This window comes from Macrotis lagotis, chromosome 1 (assembly GCF_037893015.1).
Source record: "Macrotis lagotis isolate mMagLag1 chromosome 1, bilby.v1.9.chrom.fasta, whole genome shotgun sequence".
Classification (NCBI taxonomy): domain Eukaryota; kingdom Metazoa; phylum Chordata; class Mammalia; order Peramelemorphia; family Peramelidae; genus Macrotis; species Macrotis lagotis.
The window spans coordinates 53805934-53827283 of NC_133658.1; the positions used below are offsets into that span (position 1 = coordinate 53805934).

Consider the following 21350-nt stretch of genomic DNA (forward strand, 5'->3'; position numbering starts at 1 on the left):
CATTGTCTTCCCCAGTGCATTTGTCTGGGGCCCTTCTAGGTAATGTGAAGTGTTGGGACCAATGTTAATCCTCCCTGAACAGTCAGTCCTTGGTGATGATGGTCTTTGAACATGCCTTGTTCCCCAATTCAGTTAAACCAGTCTTCTTACTATTTCTCCTAAAAGATACTCCCATGTCCCACCTCCAAGTATTTGCATCCCCTGACCCCAGGCCTGCTATGCCTTCTTTGCTCACCTCTGCCTTCCCTCACAACTCACCTTAAATCCCCCCTTCTCCAGGAAGCCTTTCCTTCTCCCCAACTCCTCCAGTTCCTTCTCCACTACCTTCCATCTACTTTGTCTTCATCTTGTATTACCTGGTAGCTCACGTGCTCTCTCTGCATTAGAATGTGAGCTCCTTGGAGGCAGGGACTGCCCTCACCTTTCCTTACGTCCCCAGAACTCAACACAAAGCCTGTTACCTATAAGTGGCTAATAAATGTTTGCTGATTTGACTCACCACTTTCCCCTTTACTTTAGGTGCTAACTTTTCCTCTAAAAACACTTTTTGTTGTTTTTGTAACAATCTCAAATATATCTCTAGATGTACATCTTGACACCCCCCCCCCATAGCGTGTAAGCTCCTTGAGGACATGAGCTGACACGTCTTTCTTGTATCTCTACTGCCTGATATGGTGTCCAGCACTCAGTAGAGGCTTAACTAAGGCCTAGTGGGCCAAAGCCTTGGAGAGCCCTGACCAGATCTCCACTGGTTGTCAACCCAAGTTATCACATCTTCACAATGAGGGTGTGACCCATAACAGTGAGGATTAGAGAGGGTCTTCAAGGAAGATATTGAAAAGTTAAATTCAGCTCAGCGTCTGTTCCACATCTTCTTTTCTTTTGAACCAGGTGAAGGAGGCACAGTGGGCATTTTGTTCCTCATTTGAGGAGATGAAAACAGGGACCCAGGAAGGGGAAGACATTTGGTCAAAGTCGAAAAATCAGTGGGGTGGTGCAGTCAAAGTAAGAACTCAAGACTGCTCATTCCCAAAGACGGTGATCCTGGCCTGCATGGAAATCCTCTAACAAAACAAGCTTACTGGTAGGGGGAACTGGTAGAATTTGTCTTTCCTGAAATCATTCTCAGGTACATGGGGCTAAAGAGAAAACCAGAGACCCTATGCCCTTTACAAAAGACAAAGGGTCATTAGCATCAATCAGTGTCCTGAAGTGGGTGAGATGAAGGCAAACCCAAGCAGCCACTGAAATGTGTCTCCCTCCTCCCAATTTCCATCCTGTGGTGGCAGAATGAATGCTTCCAGATTACTATCTAAATAGTTTTAAGTGATTGCCTGTTAGCATCTCTGCTTTTTTTCATTCCATTTTAGTACAGATTATTCTCAGGTATGTACTGTTTAAAAGATATAAAGCCTGAAGCTCTGGGAAACCACCAATCTTTAATCCTAGGATCGAAGAGCAAATGTTAGTCTAATAAATGGGATATTCAGCTCAGTGGATGCTTTTGTATCTTGGAACAGTGTGAGCTGGCTGGAAGCAGAAACACTCTCATTTCCATTTGCAGGGGCCTTTGTCGTAGGCTCTCCTCCTGAACACCTGCAGAGGAAGGCAGCTCACACCTTGCAGCTGTCTTAGAGATGAGGATCCGGAGAATTCTTTATCTCTAGTCCATAGTTCCTACTGATGTTAATACTGATGCTCCTTTGTTCTGGAAGAAGACCACGGGATCATGGAGGTGATGCCATGACAAGCAAGTGAATTAGATCTGAGTGAGAGGAGGACTGTGCTAAGTCACCAGCCTCACTTTCTCCTCTGGAGCCATCTGGGTCAGACCAGCATGAGTGGAGCTGGTCCTGGATGCGAGACAGTAAGGGTTAAGTGGCTTGCCCCAGATCACACAGCTGGGAAGTGTTTGATTTCAACTCAGGTCTTCCTGCCGGTGCTCTATCCACTGAACCACCTAACCGATCCTAGTTTATACTATCTCCTGACTGATGTTCCTTGTGCATACATTCGATTGTGTACCTCCTCTCATCTGCAGTCTTCAAAAGCTCCCTATTGTCTGCCAAGAAAAGTTTATATTTGACCAGGCACTGTTTACAATTACCATTTACCATCAGTGGGCATCCCTACTCTTCCAACTTTTTCTCACATGACCCCACTCTGTGTACTCTTGCTGTTTAGTCATTTTGCATTCATTCATTCTGACTCTTTGTGACCCCCATTTGGGTTTTCTTGGCAATGAAACTGGAGTGTTATTTCCTTATGTGACTCATTTTACAGATGAGGAAACTGAAGCAAATAAGGTGAAATGACTTGTCCAGGGTCACATAGCTAATATATATTAGAGGCTGGATTTGAACCCAGGAAGATGAGTTTGTGCATTATACACCCCCCCACATCGGCCCCAGTATCCATTTAACTTCAAGCACTTTATTCATGTCATCTCAATAGACATTTACAACAACCTGGAAGTATGGAGGGGAAGGGAAGGGGCAAACATTTATGATGGAAATACTTTTTTTTTAAAACCAATTATTATAGTAAACACTTTACAAACATTTTCTCATTTAATCCTCACAACAATGCTGGAAGGTAAGTGTTATTATTATTATTATTATTATTATTATTATTATTCCTATTTTACATTTGAAGAAATTGAGGCAAACAGAGGTTAAAGTGATACTGTTGAATGACACCATAACAGTCTGATGGCTGGATTTGAATTCAGGTCTTGCTGACTCCAGGTCTACTATTATCCTTATTTTGCATATGAGGAAACTGAGGCAGATAGGTTAATTGCCTTGCCCAGAATCAAATAGGTTTTAAGCATTTGAAGTTTCTGAAAAAGATCTAGGGTTCTTAAAGAACTTACTAGCTCAAAAGAAATTAATTGTATTTCATAGTTAAAAAAAAATAAGCCGATGCTTTCTTAAGATGCATTACAAGGGACTGGAATCTATAATGAAGGTCATTATCCAACTGTATTATTACCTGGTCAAGCCCTGGTATACTGTGTTCAGGCCTGGGTGTCCCATTTGAGGAATTAAATCAAGAAATTGGACTGAATCCAGACAAGAGTAATGGGGATGGTGAGAAAACAGGTGATGTTGCTTTATGATCTACTTAGGAAACTGGGCATGTTGAGCCTGGCAAAGGGGGTGCTCGGGACAGTGGGACTGATCGATAACTCTCTTCATGGAGGTGAAGGGTTGCCTCATAGAAGACAGATTGCATTTGTTCTGCTTCATCCCCAAGGGCAGAAGAAGGATGAAGAGGGAGCTATTGAAAAGAGGCCGATTTCAACTTCAGGAAGGCAAGCCTTCCTGATCTGTCAAATCCCAAAGTGGAAGGGGATGCATTTGGGCAATGGTTCCCCACAGTAAAGGATGACCTTTGTGGAGACATTATGTGAGAGGCTAATTGTTCAATCACAGATTGGATTCATGGTCTCAGAGACCATGAAATCCTGATTCAGCTACTTTTGGGATTAGGGCAGACACCATTACTTCTATGGACCTATAATTCCTAAACTACAAGGTGAAAGGCTTCTACTTAAGGACTCTTAAACTGGAGTCTATAAACTTAAAAAAACCCTCAAAAACCAAACCTTAACATGATTGGTTTCCTTTGTATTCGTACATATCTTATTTTATGCATGTTAAAACATTTCTAATGGGTCCATAGCTTGCCCAGACTGCAAAGGAGCCACAATAAGGATTCCCAGGCTAGAAGCTCTTTGGCCATCTACTAATTTGTCCCAAATCAGACAATTAATAAATGGTGGAGTCAGGACTTGAACACAGGTCTTATGACTCCTGTTCTTTGTTTTTGTTTTTTTCACTATTTTGATAGCCCATTCATCTCTTTTCAATACTTCCTAATTCCTCATCCAGGAAGGAAGGGAGGAGGAAGGAAAGAAGGAAAAAGGAAGGAAGGGAGGAGGAAGGAAAGAAGGAAAAAGGAAGGGAGGGAGAGAGGAAGGAAGGAAGGAAGGAAGGAATGAAGGAAGGGAGGGAGGGAGGGAGGGAGGGAGAGGAGGAAAGGAGAGGAAAAAGAGGATGGAAGGAAGGAAGAAAAGGAGGAAGGGAGAAAAAAGGAAGGGAAGAAGGGAGAGAGAGGAAAGGAGAGAAAAAGAGAGAGAAAAGAGGGGAAGGGAAGAAAGGACAGGGAGGAAGGGAGAGAGGAAGAAAAAAGGGAGGAAGGGAGGGAGGGAAATGAGGAGGACAGAAACTAGTACTGATTAAATATCTACTAGGTGCCAGTACTTTATAAAGATTACTTTATTAAATCCTCACAACTACCTTTAGAGGTAAGTGCTATTATTTCCATCTTACAGTTGAAGAAACTGAGGCAAACAAGGGTTAGGTGGGGTCACATAGCTAATTAGGACAGGATTAGCACTCACATCATTCTCATTCCAAATCCAAGGCTCTCTCTACCACCACCCTCACTTCCTCTTGCAAGAACACAGTAGGATCCTGCTGTAAGTAAACACTTTTATGTTCAACAGAAAAGGAGGGAATGTGAAGGAATTGGATGCCTCAGGGGAAAAATCAATCTTAGAACTGGAGATTTCACAGAAGCGACTCGCTTTTTTTTTTTTTTTTGCAAGCTCCCCATTGGTTGCACATGTCTGACCCAGGAACTGCCAAGAAAAAAAAGTGTTACAACTTTTCTGCATAAATTCCTACTTTTATACCTTCCTTGTTTGTCAAGCCAATATAAATCTGCACTCCATCCTAATCATTTCTGCCTTTATCTGATTGGAATAAAGATTTGCTTACAGCCTTAAGGGGCTTGTGATGGCTTCAGTTCATGCGAAATGTAAACATGAGTGTTGATTATTGCCACAACTTTCTGTTGAGGAGAGGGCTGTACTTCCTCAGAGGATAACAAACCACTAAACAATTACCATCTGCAAAGGAAACACTTTCATTCAGTCCCTTCCCCCCTCCATCAGTCCCACAGTAGGGAGACCTTCTCAATCCTGTTAACTTCCCATCGAGAATTTGATAAGCTAGGCTAGGTTATGGGCATCCCTTGGAAAAGTCAGAGAGCCTGCTTCTATATCTCTTTTGACCTTCCTTCCCTTTGTTACATTAGAGATGAACCACTGAAGTTAGAAATGAAAAGATTGTAGATATCCTCTAGTCTGACCCCTTTCTCTTCTTCCTTTGTCTTCCTTTGTCTTCCTTTCCCACCCTTCCAAAAATCGAGACCTTCAGTCATTTTCTCTTAGGGCTAGGTGACCCACATATTGCTAAAGTAATGTGAAGTGTGAAGGGCTGATAATGAATTCCCTTTTACCCCTCCTGCATCAAATGGCTATTTTAAGGCATCTCCAATGCCTTAGGATCTGCAGGTTCAGTGTCCTTGAGAACAATGACCCTGAATAAGAGAAGAGAAGGACCTCAGAAAAAAAGGTGAGAAAATGGAACCCAAAAAAGATTATAGAAAAGTCATTTTATTTGACCTCAATACTTCTCAATTAGGAAAAGAGCAATGGGCCCCTATTGTCAAAATGGAAACTTTACAGTTGATGCCAGTGAGACCAGTGAACTCCACCAAAGTGGAGAGCCTTTGTTCCTACTCTTCAGATGAATGATACCATAGAATTTATTCCTACCCTGGCTAGATCTCAAATTCTCCCTGTGTGTACAAGAGACAGATGATGCATCCATCCTTCAACACATCCAGTCTAGAAGCCTCTCTGTCAACTCTGGCATATTTGTTGACTTTTGTTCTAGCACACAATTCAGAAGCCCAAGTGAAAACCATTTCCCGGGAGAGTTAGAGGTAGAACTATGAAGTCAGTTCATGTTTGGAAGATCTGATTTTGGTGGGACCCACATTTGGGAGAGACAAAATGAAATGAAAGGGGAATGGGGAGAAGTGAAAGCCTTATCAATTCAACAAGTATTGATCCAGCAACAAGTATAAGCAAAGGTCCTGGGGATAAAAGGGAAAAAAGCAAATAAGCCCTACCATCACTGTCTACTCATATAAAGTTATAAGGGTGCCTCAGAGCCTTCTGGGAACACAAATGCTCTAAGCTGGCTGGTCTGGACAGGGGAGAGGCAACTGCAGATAAGAGAGCTGGAGTCAGAATCAAGAAAGCAGGTTCAAGTCCAACCTTGACACCCATGGACCACATAACCCTAGGCAAATCTTTGTTTCACAGTGCCCCAGGTAAGGCAAAACAAGTGTTATAAAGTGTAGAAGAGTCATTGGTTAGCATCTGGAGAGGAAATTTCTTCACTGAGAGTTGTTCCCTTTAACATTGAAATCAAAGGATTAGACCAATCCTCACATGGTTTCTCATCTAATTTGGCTCAGAGAATTTCTCTTTGTCAATCCATTCTCTCCTTTCTGAGAGTTTTCTGAACCCTCCCCCTGCCCACCATTACCAACTAGAATCCTAGATGTACCAGGTATCTGAGAAGTAGTACATTTTAAGTGATTGCCAGAGTTAGTAAACTTTGATGAATGAACACTTAATAAATTGTTAGCCAGTTGCAGTTTAAGGTGGTAGCTTAATATTTGGAATATTTGCAGGTAACAGATTACTAACAAAAAAAAAGCTTATTGTATGACTTCCTGATGATAGACTATCAAGTCCTATAATAGCCCAGTAGGATAAATATCTGGGAGAGGGCTCTTCCAAGACCTCCGAAATCATACCTGAAGACAAAGGTTTCCTTTTCTTTGGAAGATCACCCTGTCTTGTTTCTCATTTAGACTTTTAAACTTTAAAATTAATCATTTGGAGACCATTTTGCTCAAGGAATATGGCTCATTTAAGAAGGAAGCAGTTAAACTGATTAGGCAGGATTTTAAACTGTTTGCAATAGTTTTATTAGAAAAATTTCCAAAAGAAATCCGGCACCATCTCAGATGATATCAAGGGAGATTGTGCCTTACTGATAACCATGTATTCCATCTTTTTAAGAATCAGCAGTGTGTATGTTGGCGGGGGGTGGAGGGAGTAAAGCATGTCATGCAACATTTCATTCTAATGGGCTTACATACCACAGTTTGAAATAGTCTGAATCAACCAAAAGATCTTAACCCAAACCTCTGAATTTTACAGATGAAAAATCATATATGAAACATATCAAAACCAATATGTCAAATCTTTCTCTCCAACTCAACCCTCGGCTCTTATATTTGAGAACTTCAGTATGTGTGTTAATGCCACCCCCCCCCCCAGCAAATGCCCTGGTCTCACAACTCTTAAATGTTTTCAAATTCTCAGACCTGTACCTCTATTTCTTCTCAGCTTCTTGTGCTCAGGAGTGATCATACACTTCATCTCCCTTAAATTCTCAAATTCTACAATCAATTCTCAGACATTTCTCCAGTTAAGTTTAATGGCCTAACTTGTACCTCTCCCTGTGTTTCCTTTCTCTTGAACCTATGTGACCATCTCTGATTCACTTCAATCCAATTCACTTGCATGCCAAGACATCATCCTTGTGATGCCATTGGCCTTCTTCTAGAACAAAGCATGAACAACCACAATACAATGTGACAATCAGACCTTCTACTCCTCATTATGAAGTCATTATCTTTGTTTTGATTTCACTCTTCAAATTTCTCAATCTTGACCCAATTCAACTATAAAGTGTGTTTAAGGGGCAAATATTGAGTTCTGTTGAATTTGAGAGGTTTATGGGGACATCCAGCTGGAAATGTCCATTATGAATTTGGGAAAAATGTCCAGGTGAGAAACTGGGTGTGGTGTATATGTATGTATGGCGGCCTTGAAGAGAAAAGGTAGAGTACATATAATTCTAGGTTACCGACCCTCTCTTATCCTCAATCTTTTCTCATTTATGGGCTTCTTTCCCCCAGCTTACAAAAATATCCAGTTTATATTGCAGTTGAGAAAACTGCAGTTAAGTAAGGTTTAGTGATTTGACCAAGGTCACATAGCAAGTAAGTGTCTGAGATTAGATTTGAACTCAAGTCTTCATGATTCTAGACCTGAAGCTCTATCTACTGTGCCACCTAGCTGCCTCTAGGTTTATACTTACCCAAATACTTCTGGGATACTCTCTCCTTCCCCAGCCTCCAGAATATAAACTTCTTCAGGGCAGAGATTGTTTTTCATTTTTTCCCCCTTTTGTGTGTCTAGCATCTTATCATGTAAAATTTTCACTGAATTAAATAAAAAAGACCTATGCTAGTGTAGTAAGCTGTAAAAGCTACCTATAAATCACCTCACAAATGATCAGAATACCATGTCCTTGGCCTCAGCAAAGAAATTAGGGACAGAAACTAAATAAAGGATTTTGAATGACCAAATCTGTTTCCCAGTATAGACTCTGCTGGTGACTAAGACCAAGATCTCAGATTCCTGAATCTAAGTTTTCTGGTGCACTCTCCAGGGCTTCAGTTTCCCATTCACAAGGTACAAGTCACAGAAATCTCAGTACCTCAGTCCAAGGAAATCCAAAAAGAGTACTGTCTGATCAGTTATTTGGAATGATAGGAGGCCAAGGCTGGAAGAAAGGCTGTAACAAGATGTCCAGACATGGATCCTACTGGGTCAAGAGTTAATGACTCAGAAAGTCTGAGTTTTGATCAGTTGGAAAAGGAGCCTCACCCAGGATGGTGGGGTGAGAAGGGGCAAGAGCTTAAGCCTCTACTCACAGGAAGAGAATGGACTCTTGTTCATGCAATGTCATGGGCGATTTTGGCCAGGAGGGGGCTATCACAATCTCCTTATTCTGCCAACAGGATTAGCCTCATTCATCTTCATCCTCCTGGCTGTCCAAGTTCCAGGAATGGGATGGTGCATGGGCCATCCCCAGAGCTGTAAGAAACAGCTTCATGATGCCAAATGATTATGGGGCTCTGGACCAGAGGGACTGATTGATGTCCTCAAGGGTAAGTAGTCTAAGTTCTTGAACTTGTCAGTTGCTGAACAGCTGTTTTTTTCAGAGTTAGAATTTTAACAGCTGTGTTTAAATCAACCAATTCCAAAAGAATCTTACTTTTCCAATCCAGCTTAGACCACCAAGAGCCCAGGAAATCAATGAACCAATCAGTTGTTGATGTTAGCATTACTCCTATTAATAACAATTAACATTTCCATAATTCTTTGCTTTCCACAGGATTAGATCATAATCAGAAAACATATTCACTTGATGTAGAGGAAAGTCAGAAACTCAGAGAGCCATGGATGGTGGACTGTGTCAACATTTGTTATATGCCATAGGTTATATGTCAACATCATTGCTAATGCTGGGCATCATCCCATTCCCAAAAGTAATCGCACAACACAAACCCACCATGTTTATAGGCCATTGTGAAAGTACAATGATAGGGGGAGGAAGGTCTTCATACAGTGCCAGTGCCATAGTGGATATGGGACCCTTGGGGCAGGAGGTGGACAGAGCAATCCAGGGCTTAATGGATGGAGCTAGTTGTAAAAGGATGTGCACAGTCATTTGATATGGGGGTACACTTTCTCCTCTGGGTACAACTATTGCTAGTTAAAAGTCTGGGCAATAGACTTCAAGACCTAACCCAGCTTACAATGAGATTGGGGACAAGAAAGGGAGAAGAGGTAGCAGTTACCTTCCATATTCAAGAAAGTGAACTATAAGTAATTACCCAAAGAAAAAAATGAGAAGGAAACATAAGCATAATAAGATCCCAGGTTTGGGGGGGGGGGGTAGTTTCTTTGTTTTTATCATTGCTACTGCTAGCCCATATAAAGTATTAGTAATTTTCAGTGTAACTGAAGTTTGAGATAAAAGTGTCCCATTGACAGTGGAGAAACTGAAAAGGAGAAATACAATATAGTCCTACATCATATCCTTCCTTTAGGTAGAAAATAATCTTCAGGGTGTTGAAGTGAGTCATCTTATGGAACTCATTATTCTTCTAGCTTGGGGAATCAACTCTATATCCTGAAACATCTGGCCACTAGAAGACAAAAATTCTTTGTCTTTTAAAAGAGATCATCATGTTCAAATCAGCTCAGCTGATTGGAATATGGCAATAGGAGGTCAAAGTCACAAGTTTTATTATTAAATGCGTAAGTTGGCAGCACCACCCTCTGGTAACAAACTAAAAACCTAGTCAGCAAAAGAACTTGAGAGGAGCTTCTCAATGCCTGAAATTAAAGTCTTCACAATTTGGGGAGAAAAATAACGTAAAAGCACACACATCCTACTAATGGTAGATCAGTAGGTGACTTCATAAAAGAACACAATAATCAAGTTTAAGGGAACTATGGGAAGACAGGTACATGAATAAACTGGCAGAACTATGGATTAGCATGGTTGTTCTGGGAAACAGCTTGGAGATCAAAGACAAAAGGAAAGAACCTCTACAAACCAAAATACTATCAGTGACATTTTGTGTAGTATCAAATAATTATGGAAAATAACGAGGATCAAATAAAAATGGAAAATAATTGCGAGACAGCTAAACATATTGGGGAGATCCATAAAATGACACGTATTGCATACAGTTAGATAGGAAGTCAGGAAGACTAGAATCAAATCTAGCCTCAGACACTTAAGTAGCTGAATGACTCTGGACAAATCACTTAACTGTTGCTTACCTTTCTCATCTGTAAAATGGAATAATAAACTATCACCCAGGGTTGCTGTGAGGGTCAAATGAGATAATATTTGTAACACGATCAGTCCGCTCCCTGGGTTTTAGATACATATATACATATATATATATATATATATAGTATACATAGGCATATAAATGATTATATATATATATATATATATTTATTAAGGGCAGTTAGATATCACAGTGGATAGACCACTGGCCTTAGAATCAGAAAGACAGGAGATCAAATTCAGTTTCAGACACTTGACCCTTACTAGATGTATGACCTTGGTCAAGTCACCTAACCCTGATTACCTCTCCTGCAGGGCATCTCCAGTTGATCTGATTCATATCTAGCCACTGGATCCAGATAACTCTGCAGGGGAAAGAATGTACTTGTCATGGTATCCCCTCCCCTGATGTCATGGTTTTCTTTGAGAACTAAGGACAAACATCATCATATATGCATATATATATATATATATATATATATATAATAAAGATTTCACAGAAACTTGGAAAGGCTTATATGAACTGTCCTTAGATACTTATATGCAAATTACAAAAATTGTACCAAAAGAACAATATATTATATATGATGTAAAGGAAAACAATACTGAAAGACATCAAAACCTAGACTGATCTATCAATCAGACTTGGCTCCCAAAGCTCTGATGATGAGGCATGCATGCCTCATTTTAATAAAGAGATGATAGGCTTTAGATATGGGATGAACAAATGAAGGCAAATCTATGAATTAAGTGCCTACTCTGGGGCAAATATGAGGTTAGATACAAAATTTTAAAAGTGAGACAGTCCCTGACTTCAAGCAGATTATATTCCAATGAGGAAAACAACACAGGGGAGAGTGGCGCCCAGGAAATGCCTTGGGACTGATAAATAACTCAGAATAAGGATAAATGACCTGCTTAGGTAAGAGAAGTTGCATCAATGATGAAATCTGACTCAAAGATCTCCAACCCAGATATAGGTTCATATAATATTGTCTCCCTGGTCCTCTTCTAAAAGGTATTGATGTTTTGGCTATTTTCTGAATGACCTTAAGAGATTCTTTCAGGATAGCTAGAGCACCAAGCCTAAAATCAAAAAGACTCAGCTTCATGAATTCAAATCCATCTCATATTCTTACTTAGTTCTGTCACATTGGGCAAGTCACAATCCTATTTGACTTGATTTCCAGTAAACTACTCCATATCTTTGCCAAGAAAACCTCAGATGGAATCAAGAAGAGTCAGACACAACAAATTTAGACCTAAAAGAAAATACCAGAATTTTATACCAAATACTGTCTATACCAGGAGGATCTGAGAACAAAAGACAAAACTGGGAGGGGACCTTAGAACACAGAATGTTAAATGATTAGAACTTGTCAGAGCAAGAGGGGAATTTAGAGACCAACCAGTCCCTTAGTTTAATAAATGAACAAAGGGTTATCATTGATTAAAGAAATGTGCCAGTAAAGAATAATGGTAAGATTATTGTGTGGTGAGTGAATATAATACTTTATAGTGTGATGATGAGCCTGAAATTTGGCTCAGCTGTGCTGAATCTGAAATCCTATTTCTCTCAATTGGACATCAGTTTAATTTAACGTAAAATGCCTTAAACCACAAAGTTAGATATCTTTTAACCCAGATTTCTTTTTTTCCCCAAGACCTTAGTCCTTTCTAAGAAGCTCTATCTCAGACATTCCATGGAAGGAGGCGAGTTCCTGCTGAAACTTTCCAGATCAAAGGTTCATTTGTTTCAAATATGATTTATTCCTAACATCTGCCAGGATGTTGTTCTTCAATAATGCTGGAGAATTCAATATAAACATATTTAGTAGAACCAACAGTAAACTCTCTCTGGTTAGTTCTTTCCAGGATACATTTTCTTTTCTCCCCTTTTTTTTGTGGAAAGTCTGGAAAGTAGTGAAGCAAATTACATTGATTTCTTCCCTGACCTCCTGAAAAGTCATTTGGGGTCATATTTCCTATAGATTCAAACATCTTGGAGAAATGCTTTTGAAATGTCTATCCAAATTCTTAGAGGCAAGCAAAGTTCAATTTCTCACCTTAGATACTCACTAGACTTGTTTCAAGAGGTCGGACGCCATGTCTTATTTAAGCTTTTAAAGTCTAGTCTGGAACTCCAGATACAATGGGCACTTAATAATTGTTGAATAGATAAATGAATGAGTGAGTGAACAGATATTGAGTAAGTGTTCTACCCAAGAATTATGTCATTATGAAAGCTGGAGTATAATTCCAAGGGAAGAGCTCTGGACTTGAGTCAAAAGACTGGACTATGATTTTCCTGCTCTGTTACTTATCATGAGATAAGATATTTATTTTAGAGTTGGAATAGAGTCCAAACATTATCTATCTAGTACAGTTATTTCACTTTACTCCTACCTGTATGACTAGGGATAAATCATTTAACTAGAGACCTGGACTTATAATAAGGAAGAATTCTGCCTCACTCATTAATTAGCTGAATGAACCTGAGCAAATAAACTCTCAGCTTCTGTTTTCTCATCTGGAAAATAGGGAGAAGAATAGTATTTATCTCCCAGAGTTATAGATACATATATATATATATATTATATGCATATAATATATATATATATGTACATCATTTTGCAATCTTGAAATTGATATATAAATGACAGTTACCATTACTACTAATCTGGATCTAAGATGTTTCAACTATAATAAAGGAGAGGGGTGGATTAAATGAGAGCTAAGCTTAGATCATCTTCCAGCAAATCAAAATTATGTTACTAATAAAATGCCTTAAAGTCAGTGGTCATTGTGTGGATCATAGTTGAGCCTCCATGTTGAGTTTTCAAAGCTAATAGAGAACCAACTCATTTGGTAGCAGCACAATATTGAGGAAGCTCATGGATTTTTCCCCCAACCAGATCAATTATTTGTGCTTTTTACAAAAAGCACAAATTGGAACCTAAATCTGGCTGCCTAGCTAAAAAAATCATTTTTTAAGGAACTGGTCACAAAGCATTCTACATTCTGTCTTTTCACATAAGACACTCCATCTCCCAACTCCACATCTTTATATCTGACTGTTTCCCCTACACCTGTGAATGCTCTCATTCCTCACCTCCAAATTCTCAGCTTCTCTGGCTTCCTTCAAGATTCAACTGAAATTTTACCTTCCACAGGATGATTTTTCCCACTTTTTTCTCCTCCCACTGCCAATCTTTTCCTTCCAAATTGAATTTGAAATCAAACAGTATATAACTTATAGGAACATAGTCATTTGTAGATTGTCTTTGACCCTATTCTCACCCCATATTAGAATAGAAGCTTCTTGAGAGGCAGGATCATGGTTTTCCTTTTCAGTTTTTTATCTCCAGTATGTATCACAACGTGTTTGGCACATTGATGAATTGTTGTTGACTCACTGACATGAAAAGAATACAAATCCCCTGTATGGAATGCAAATATTTGATGCCCAATTAAGTTAAACAAACATCTGTCAGGTACCAAGCACCTGCTATATGTTAAGTCCTTGAGATGTAAACTAAAAATTGAATTGTCTTGATTTCAAAGAAGTTGTAATCTTCTAAAAGTGAAGATGAGATATGATGTGGACATAAATAACTGTACTATAAGGTAGAAAACAAAAGGGCCCGAGACAGATCCTGCCAGATTACTCTATGAAGAGGTGGGGCAGGAGCAATCCCTTTCATCTGAGAGAAATCAGGGAAAGCTTTAAGGAGTTAGGTCCCTAAGCTAGGCTTTGAAGGAAGATAATGATTCTGAAAGGCAGGAAGAGCCCAAAGGCCTATAAAAGTTGTATATACCCTTTGACCCAGCAATGCCACTGCTAGCTCTATATCCCAAAGACATCAAAAAATGGGGAGGGTGAAGGACCTATTTGTACAAAAGTTTTATAGCAGTTCTTTCTGGAGTGATCAAGAAAAGGAAATTGAGAGTATATTCATCAAGTGGAGAATGGCTAAACAAGCTATGGTACATGACTGCAAGGGAATATTATTATGCTAAAAGAAAAAAAAACAAGCAGGACAATATCAGAAAATTCTGGAAAGATTTACATGAACTGATATATTGTGAAGTGAACAGAAACAGAAAAACATTGTAGCAATAATATTGTACAGTGAAGAACTGTGAATAAATTAACTATTCTCAGCAATATAATGATCCAAGATGATTCCAAAGGACTAAGGATGAAGCATACTATCCATCTCCAAAGAAAGCGTCTATCCAACCATCCATCCTTCCTTCCTTCCTTCCTTCCTTCCTTCCTTCCTTCCTTCCTTCCTTCCTTCCTTCCTTCCTTCCCTTTTTTCTTTTTATTTTCAATTTCTTTCCCTTCTCTATTCCAGGAATGGAGGGCAAATCTTCTATTGAGGGAACAACTTAATAGTCCAGACTGGGGGAGCATCACATGTGTGAAGATAGTCATGTGAAGTAAGCCTGGAAAGGGAAGTTTTGGAGAGCCTTAAATGTTAGGCTGAGTTGTTTGATTTTATCCTGGAGGCAATAGTGAACCATCGAAGATTTTTTTTTTTCTGCAGGAAAATGATTTAGGTGCGCACATTAATAAATTTGAGTTGATAATTAAGATATCTTTCAACTTTGCAAGACCTCAGAGCTCTGATCAAAATATTGACAAAACTCATAGCACAAATAACTTTGATACAAAAGAGAATGAAAATCCACAGTGGCTCACTGAACAAGAATGCTGGCCTGCAGTATAAGGGAGATTTATCTTCCTAAGGTCAAATCTGACCCCAGATACTTACTGTATGACTTTGGATAAGTCATTAACTTTGCCTCAATTTTCTCATCTGTAAAAAGAGTTGGAGAATGGCAAACTACTCTAGCATTTTTGTGAAGAAAATACCAAATGAGGTCATGAAGAGTTGGACACAACTGAAAAATGCCAACCACAACAACAAATAGTGAAAATGCATTGAGATGAGGGGCTACACTCTATACCCCTTCCAGGAACCACATTGGCTTACCCAAAACTAAGAAGGGAGATGACAGGGAGGCAGAAACTTTGACCTAAATGAAGATTTCACAGATGTTTTTCAGACCTAGTCAGCAGTCCCTGGGATAATAAGAGAAAGTCCTAGCCTGACCAAAGATGAGTAACAGTAATGATGTAAAAGAACAACCAGAACTTGTCGGTCTCTGGTACTGTGAGTCATATGGATTGTGGAAGTCTAGGGAAGGATCAGACTCTACAGACTCTGAATTATTTTCCTTCTTGTTTGGGTGTTGTGGGGAGGGGAAAGTGCATCCATTGCCATTTTATAAGCCTGGAAAACTTTATAGATTTCTGAAGATGGTAAAACTCACAAGATGTGTGGGCTGCTTGACCTCTGGGGGTAGCACTCTGGGGCAGTACATAGTCTGGAAGCAGTACTATCAGTCTGGAGGACTATACAGGCCTCTAGGGAAAGAGACTTTTTGGAGAGAGAATATAAGTATTTCTGGGCTGTTTATAAACTGAAAGGAAGGAATGGTCTCCAGGGTTCATGACAGTATGTTTCTTGCCAAACTGGGCACTGGGTTGGTGGATTCTAAAGATTCTTTGCAAAGTTTTGCTTGGGGGTCTAGAATGTAAACTTGCAATCCTTTAACATTGCTATTGTCTTAGAATTCTGATTACTCGAACATTCAAATAACATTATTAGGTGAAATGGTTAGGTGGGGTGGGGTAAGGATGAAGAGGAGAGAGTGAGACAAAGTGAGACAGAGAGGGAGGGAGGGGGAAGAGAAAGAAGGAGAAAGAGAGAGGAAGGGAGGGAAGGAATAAGAGAAAAATAATAAAGCCAAGGATAGGAGAAAAATGTAAAGTTTTACAAAAAAAAGTCAATAGACAATCATCTTGAACTATTCATAGAATATTAGCCCCCTATGACAGCAAATAAATAGGTAGATTAGACTGATTTCAGGAAATAGCAAAGCTTCCTTGCTAACTCCAGATTTATCTCAGAAGCAAAGGCCAACCTTTTTTAATATTAACAGCCTAACAACATTATATGACAAAGAATATTCTAATGCTGCAGTTTCTAAAGTTTTATTCTGAGTAATTTTTTAAAAGTATTACATAGGTAAGGGAAAGATGCATAGCAGATTGTAATATACAATAATTAAGAAACTGTATAAGACATGGAGTAAAGGATGTTTTTACAGAAATGGATGATTGTGGGGAGAGGGGCAGCTAGGTGGTGATAGAGCACTAGTACCAGAGTCAGGAGGACCTGAGTTCAAATTTGACCTCAGCCACTTAATAATTATATAGCTGTGTGACCTTGGACAAGTCACTTAGCGCCATTGCCTTACAAAAAAAACATCAGTAGCAAAAAAAGAAATGCATGATTGAGAAAAAAAAAATACAATGCATTTAGTCATGTGGTAAGAGAGTGACATAATTGATGAGCAGCCCCTAACTTTCTCTACTATCTTTGTTATACTAGGAGAAATCTAAGAATATCCCATGCATGTTGGCTGGTTATCCTCTATTGAACTTACAGGAGGTCATGGGTAGATGTCTCAAAGGACGGGCAGACACAATTGGATTTGCTGTGTACACTTAAAGGGACTACTTACACTAGTGAAATCATCTGTACATGGAGTTAAAATGTGGTATGGATGGGCAACCAATATTTATTGGCTGATCAGTAGAATAATAAGCAGCTCTCTCTTGAAATAATTACTTTTTATCCAAAATCAAATCGGTGCCATAAATGAGAAGCCAGAATTTTAACAAGGACAAAAGTTTTGGAAATGAGACCCTGCACAGAAAATTTATAACCATAAAGAATTCCATAAATTACTGAGTATCTGTAGAACTGTAAATTCTGCAATGTGGAGATTTCTTCCCATACTATATCGCAACTCTTAAGGTATTGCTAGAGATTAGATGACTTGTCCAAGATCACACATCATATATTAGAGATAAGATTTGAATCCAATTTTCCTGTTCCCCTCCCCCCAAGATCACACCTTTATCAACTACACCATACCACTTCTGAATAGTTTTAATAACTCACCTTGCAGAGGCTATAGATAGTGTTTCTATGTCTTTAAGAGACAATGGCATCTTAGACAGCCAGAGTTTGACTCCTTATCCCTTAGGAGTCTGTAAGGAGACTAAAAGTTTAACTATTGTTCTGGAGAGACTGCTCACTTTGATAGGTTGAGAGAAACTATGCACAGACAGAAAGAAATGACTAAAAAGAACTTCTTTCCTAAGAGAATTCTTTTAACTCATTTTTTTTTAAAACAAAGTTATATGGGAAGATTTCTTGTAAAGACACTTTAATTGGTATATTGAAAGAGCTGAATGATGGGACTATGTTTCACAATTAAGAAAAAAAATGAGCAGTTTTAACAATGGTTAATGGTAACTTAGGCTGTGTTCTTTTTCACAGTTGATATAATTATTTATATCTTTTAATTTATTAAACTGTAAATAATCTATATAGCAGAAAACTTGATATTTAAGCTTAGATAATCAGTGTTGCTATAAAAAACAAGATGAACTACAGAAAAAGAGGTTTCTTTGGTTTATTTAATAATAATGAATAATATTTAATAATCTGGGGATGAGGCTCCAAGATAATTGATTAATGGGAAAGGTTTTACAATTTTAGTAATTGAGGAGAAAATGTGGATACATTCTCTTAGAGACCAAGAAAAAAATAAATAATGGAAATGAACTACATGTAGGAAGTGAGGAGGGGTTAGCCCTCTTATGTAGACTACATATTAGATAGTTGACTAAACTACTGTACATATCTTTTTAGTCCAGAACTGTGATTTCATTTGTACAGGGAAGAGAGAGAGAGAGAGAGAGAGAGAGAGAGAGAGAGAGAGAGAGAGAGAGAGAGCGCGAGCCCCTTTCCCTCCTTGATAGAGGTATTAGAATAATACCTTGATAGATATTAAAACTCCCTGGGAAGCCATGCCAATATTAACTGGCTACTATCCTGTCTTCAATATCTATATGGTTTTAATTGAATCTTGATTTCTTTTAACTTCCCCCTCTGAAATCAATCAGTCTCCTCACCTCTCTGATCTTACCTTCATAGATAAACACCATCTGGGTTCAGATGATCCCAAGGAACTGAGATCATAGATAAGATCCTCTACATCCTCTTTGTTAGTCAGCCTCAGATAGAGAAAAACTTCTCAATCTTTCAAAGAAGAGTATATCCCTAATATATATATATATATGTATATATATACATATATATATATGTATATATATACATATATATATGTATATATACATATATATACATATATATGTATATATATATATACATATATATATATATGTATATCAAAGATAGGCTTTTTTCCTCTACAAAAAGGGAAAGCTGGGTAGCTATCTTGGGAAATGCCAAGCCACCATCCCAACTCAGACCCAGATTTGAAGTTATATTATTCCTCTCCTGTGTAGTCATATGCGAAGAAAATCCTTTAATTAATCATATTGGAAGATGGAAGTCTCATGTGGAGCCTTCTTCTCCTTCTTCTTCTTCTTCTTCTTCTTCTTCTTCTTCTTCTTCTTCTTCTTCTGTGCAGGTGCTAAATTAATATGCAATTACTCACTTGGAGAGGACTTTGCTGCCAAAGGAAGGAACTCCAACACAAAGCCCTCAGCTTCAGTAAGTGATCAATCCTATTTGAAATTCCCAATGTGAAAATATCTTCTGCTGAAACAAATGAACATCTCTTCTATTACTTAGAGACCTAGAGTCACCTGTAGCCATGAGAGGTCCAGTGATTTGGCCATGGCTCCATACCCATAACTTCCAAGGGTTCTCTATTCATGATTTCCATGTACTGAACTATGTCCCACAAAATGCCAAATGGCTATTTAAAGCACAGCTGTACCAAGAGGCACAGTCAAAAGCATTGCAAATTATTTTATATTTATGTGATTCCTATGATGATACTGTATCCTTTGTTCTCAAAGAAGACCACGACATCAGGGAGGTGATGGCATGTCAAGCACATGAACTGGATTTGAGTGAGGGTCAGCTGTGCTAAGTCACCAGCCCCAGTTTCTCCTGGATCCAGTGGCCAGATAGGAATCAGGATGACTGGAGATGGCCCTGGATGCAAGGCAATCAGAGTCAAGGTCACATAGCTAATAAGTGTCTGAGACCGGTACTCGATATGGAGCCCACCTAGATGCCCCATGTGCTCCCTAAAGTATCTCACTTAAGTGTCAGGTCCCACCTACTACATGCAGAGATACATGATTATATGGTCATATATGTTCCCACTAGGAAACCAAGCTCATTACCCTGATGATAGAGCTGATACTTTACTGTGCTTAGAAAGGGACCTTTGCTTCTTTCCCCACTTTATTCTTTCAACTTGGTGAATCACCAAAAGCATAAATGAACACAACAAGCTAGCACCCACCTTATAGTCTCTGAATGACTAAGCCTGTAGCCCCTGATTATACCCACTCAAAATCACCTCTGGAGGTGGTGGGTGGGCTTCTTTTGCTCAAGGTCTTTGTCAGGGATGGTATAGTGGAGATTACATTTCTTCAAGTCATTCATTCAACAAACATCTATTTATTAATCATCATCAATGTGCCAAACACCATGCAAGGTGCTGGGGATAGAAAAGACAAAAATTAATCATACATTGCATCACAATGTAAGGAAATTACATAATTTTCCAGTCAGGTTGAGTGGGTGGATGGTAGTGTTATCAATAGGGAGGAAGGGCAGATTTAGGGGAAAGAATATCAGGGATGTGCTGCAGTGATGACTTTTTTTTTAGGCTTTTTTTGCAAGGCAATGGTTAGGTTAAGTGGCTTGCCCAAGGCCACACAGCTAGGTAATTATTAAGTGTCTGAGGCCGGATTTGAACTCAGGTACTCCTGACTCCAGGACTGGTGCTCTATCTACTGCACCACCTAGCCACCCCCAGTGGTAACTTTTCATGAATAAAAGGAAAATTAAAACATACAACAGAGAATTCCCAGGTACTCTGCCAGTTTGACATGAGGAAGTTCTGTGTGATATCCTGGCTTCTTCTCTTTGAGGAACAAAACATTTGGTCATAAATCTGAACTTTTAAGACTCTCCTCCCTATAGGCTAAAGTCCAAATTCTTCAGCCCAGTATTCAAAGACTCCACAATCTGACCCCAGACAATTTTTACTACTTTATCTCCAATTACTCCCCCCAAGATGAACCTCCTGATTCAACACACAATTTATTCAGAACATCTCAGTGAACTTTCATCTCTGTATATTTGCATAAAGTTTCCTCTCCCCAGAATTCCCTCCTGTTAGCTCAAAGCCTAGGCTCAGATTTTCCCCCTGCTAGGAATTCTCCCTTGACCAGTCCATTTTCCTCCTTTAAACTCCTTGGGAACTTAATGTGGAATTAATCATTTAGTACTGGCAATACTACTCATAGGCCAGCTAGCTGGCACAATGGATAGCATACCAGACTCACAGTCAGGAAGACCTGAATTCAAATTTGACTCCAGACACTAACTTTGTGACCCTGGGCAAGTCACTTCACCCTGTTGACTTCATTTATAAAATGAATTGGAGAAGGAAATGGTAAACCACTCTAATATCTTTACCAAGAAAATCCCCCAAAATAGTGTCATGAAAAGTTGGACATGACTGAACAAGAACAATATTGTTCATATTTTTACAACCTTTGCAGCTTTAAAAAAGTTGTCACCAAAAATCCCAGTGGGGAGATTTTATTATTATTCC

General features: G+C 39.0%; 2 long non-coding RNA genes across 5 annotated transcripts in view; one reads left to right on the forward strand and one right to left on the reverse strand.

The window, feature by feature from the left end:
* The window catches only part of LOC141498324 (uncharacterized), a 343106-nt gene that overhangs the window by 119060 nt on the left and 202696 nt on the right, over positions 1–21350 (reverse strand). For 3 of the 4 annotated variants that reach the window (XR_012471611.1, XR_012471610.1, XR_012471607.1), the window contains exon 1: positions 7267–7435. The exons of the other annotated variant lie outside the window; for it this stretch is intronic. This is a non-coding gene — a long non-coding RNA (uncharacterized LOC141498324). Of the gene's footprint in view, positions 1–7266; positions 7436–21350 lie in introns of those variants that run through there. 4 annotated transcript variants of the gene reach the window in all.
* On the forward strand, positions 7629–12430 carry LOC141513367 (uncharacterized). The gene is made up of 3 exons (XR_012475777.1): positions 7629–7726; positions 8746–8895; positions 12260–12430. It is a non-coding gene; the product is annotated as an uncharacterized LOC141513367 (long non-coding RNA).